Source organism: Paramisgurnus dabryanus, chromosome 18 (genome assembly GCF_030506205.2).
Source record: "Paramisgurnus dabryanus chromosome 18, PD_genome_1.1, whole genome shotgun sequence".
Classification (NCBI taxonomy): Eukaryota; Metazoa; Chordata; class Actinopteri; order Cypriniformes; family Cobitidae; genus Paramisgurnus; species Paramisgurnus dabryanus.
This window is the reverse complement of record NC_133354.1, coordinates 9,188,441-9,192,156: the sequence shown is the minus strand read 5'-3', so window position 1 is coordinate 9,192,156 and position 3,716 is coordinate 9,188,441.

Genomic DNA, 3,716 nt, shown 5'->3' with positions numbered 1-3,716 from the left:
CAATCTTTTGAATAGAGAGACATTGTCTGAAGCTATTATACTCACATAGCGCCGCACGTACAACAAACACGCCGAACAAACGCTGCGATGGAGGAAAGTCCCTTTCACTGAGAGCGGGAGATAAGACAGCCTGTCTTTGCTGTGGCTTTATCACTCCGCAGCCCAGACAATGGAGTGAATTTCAAAGGAGCATAAACAGGGGAGTTGTCCATTTTACACACGGTTATCACACACGCTCGTTCGCCAGTTTGTCGGAAAGGGGGATGAAAATTAGAAGGGAAAACAAGCGATGGAGTTGCAGGCCCTTTATAAAGGTGTTGGGAATCCAAATGAAAGACAAAAGATGGCATGGCCATAACCTGACTGTCTCTCTATTTAAAAAGAGAGATAGAGAGAGAGTCCCATGAGAGAGGCGAGATAATGAAAACTCTTATCTGTGGTTCTCATTGTACCAGGCCAAGGAGTTGAGGGGAACTGGTAGAAAGCTTCATAACTCCGGACCGTTCCTTTGCCTGGAGGATGATGGGGAGGGGCGGAGGGGTTGGCAGGGATTGAAGTGGCAGGAGGGCTTGAGCATGTAATTAAAGTGAAGTAGAAAGGAAACCCCCAGTGAACCAGCGGGCAACAGGGAAAAGAGCTGAGAAGGTTTCGCTTTCTCAGTGGAGACAAAGTAAATATCTAATACTGTAGACACACAACCGCATTGAAACTAAGACTATGTGATGGTTTCCACAGAAAATGTATGCAAGATGATTCCTGTTGGTTATATTTGCTTTGTCTGAATGCAATTAGGGGCCATAAGCTAATATTGAAGGAAGAACCCAAGCCATGACGACGGACCAAACAACACAAGCTCATGGCAATATGCATCTGTTTGCTAGATGGCTAATTTGAATGAATTTTGGACGTTTTATTATAAACGTTTTGTGATTCACAGTCCAACAATACGCTCTCTGTAACATCGCTTCATTCTGCATTCAGCGTGGTGGAAGGGAGCACGCCTGGCCTGGTGAACCCATTGGGACACTCTATAGCATCAAGGCAATGAAAAGCACTCTTACATTGATCCGTAATGAAATGCCATTCTGTACTCATCTCCTCCCTTAGACATATTATTCTCCTATATATTGATTCAGCATTCATCCTACTGCTCGTCTGCGTTCCCCGTGCGGCTCTGTAATAGCGTGGGCCGGACAGTAAACGTGAGTTATCTGCTCGAGTCCCACCTATACATATACATCAGCTGCTGTTCGAATGGCCTGGGATCTTGTTAATGGTGTCCGCAGCGAGACCGTGCATTTCAGCCTTAAATAGACTGCGCATTACAAATAGCCGGAGCCTTTAGGCCTCTGTATAAATTTACTTAACTAGTTGTTGAAGTATGGGATGTATATTTTATTTAAAGCACCACCTAACTTCTATTCGGATGGAAAGGGGAAATGGCTCTCAAAGCCATTGGTGGGGATTTTTCTCGTGGCTTTGCAGATACCACAGATCGATCTTGGTTTATGCTGTTATAATGGTGTAAACTGAAAGACTGAATGGAAACTTTAATTTTTTTTGAATAAACAGTGTATACATGCTTATCCACGTGTACTTTTTACATGTTATTATACCGTTTATGCCAATAAATCCCTAATAGATGACTACTTTGAAGATGCAACAGATTTTTTGTTGCGACATGATACTGTTCTCTCAGAAAAAGGTCCAAAAGCTGTCACATTCATGGTACATTTTTAAAAGGACCAAATACGTACTATTTAGGCACATTTAGGCTGTTTACACTTGGTATTAAGATGTGTTTTCATCGATTGTATCACAAGTGGACTAGAGAGACACTGTTTACACCTCGTATTTAAATCTGTCTCTTTTGTGCACTTTCAACTGCTTCTGTCCTAATTACTCTCCTGATTATACGCGTCTGGTCTGAACTTTACTTCCGGTTTCAGTTTTGTAATAGTCTGACAAGTTGCTAAACTGAACTCTTGAACAAATACCTCTTGGACATAATGCAAGTTTACACCAGACATGGTAGAGGGGGCAAGCATGAGTAATTTACATGTTATGTCAATGCAAAGACACGTTACGCGCGAATTGAGCGTTGCCGCGGGAAACGCACGTGTTGAAAAATCTGCACTTCGGCGGATTTCCACGCCACGTTAACCAATCAGGACCTTTCTGCAGATTCTCAGAGGAGTCGCAGAAGCCCCTCCCATGACGCAAATTTCCGCATGAATGTCTTGAATGACTAGAATTTCATGCGCAGCTTTCACGTGCAAATTAAGCGAGTAACTGTAGACTTATACAATAACAGGCTTAAATAAACCCAAAACATAAGTCCACTTACATCTGGCTATCCTCCAGACATGACGAGCACGTCTTATCTCGTTTCGGTCGTGGTGCGCTTGCACGCTCGCGGTGTAAAGCGCGTCTGCGCTATTCTATGAGATGTTTTAACAACTGGCTAGTTATCCTCCAGACAGTGATGGTCCGGACCATGTCTTTCTCATTCCGGCCGTGTGCCGCGCGTCCCCGCTTGCGGTTTGATGCGCATACGCACTACTCTCCGAGATGCACTTGACGGCCTTTTGTGCAGCAATTTTTTTTTTTGAAGATCTAGTTAAGGCGGTAGGGTTTCCAAGCTTAGGCGGGCCGCCTTAACTGAAATATGCTGCGGGAAACCTTGCAACAGCTGGGGTTGGTTTGTAACTAACACACCATCTTTGAGAGTATGAATGAGTGACCAGAAATATTTTTAACGATTATTTAACGAAAGTTTTCATAGACTACTAATAGGCTTCACAATTTGCTTTGACCTCACTTGGTTAATGGGGGGGGGGGTTCAACGGTATTTCATGCATTCTGACTTATTAACACAATTTAAGAGTTGGTTTCCTCATGTTATACATAGGCAAAGTGTCAAAAGTATTTCTGTGCCAAATGCACTTCGCCAGGGTTCATACAAGTTTTGGAAAGTTTTTTCAAATAAGGGTCCAGCTGTCGTATCAGGGGTAAGCCATACGTAGCTTTTCTTTTTATGGGCACTTCCCCCCGAAAAGCACGCCCACAAGTCAATCAGCGAGGAGCGATGAACTGAGAACGCTAAAGGGGTCGCACACCAGATGTGCAGCTCAGCGTCGCACTTCCTAAAAAACAGAACACATTGTTTTTTATGAGTGTACGGACACCGGCGCCGTCAGGTGGCGCCTGTCCGCGGTGCCCAGCTTTGACTCAGGAAGTTGCCCAAATCCCTGTCGCGCCACAGAGAGTCACTCACATAGTTTAACATTAAATAACAACATATTTTTTCCAAAATCATTAACGATTAACATTGGCTGCTAAAGTATATTTTTGCTATCTGACTAAGCTTGCGCTATTTAATGTGCAATTCCGGTGTACGACACCTCTGAGTTGTCCTAGATGCAACTCGGTGCGGCGCTGAGCTGCGCGTCCGGTGTGCGACCCCCTTAAGTCACAGGCATCACTTTACACGACAGCTTTGTTTTTTATCAAGACTTAAAAATGGTATGAAAGAAGTGGTGGGTTTTTAGATGTAAGGAGAAGTAAGCCAGAATTATGGAAAAATGGATATAGTTTGTTTATCCGGGGTAGCAGTGGAGTTTTGCATGTATGTTTGTTTAACGCTGGATTTCATTGAAAAGTCCCAACCAGGTCATAAGTTGTTTTGTATATAGCGTTGCATTACTCGTGACTCA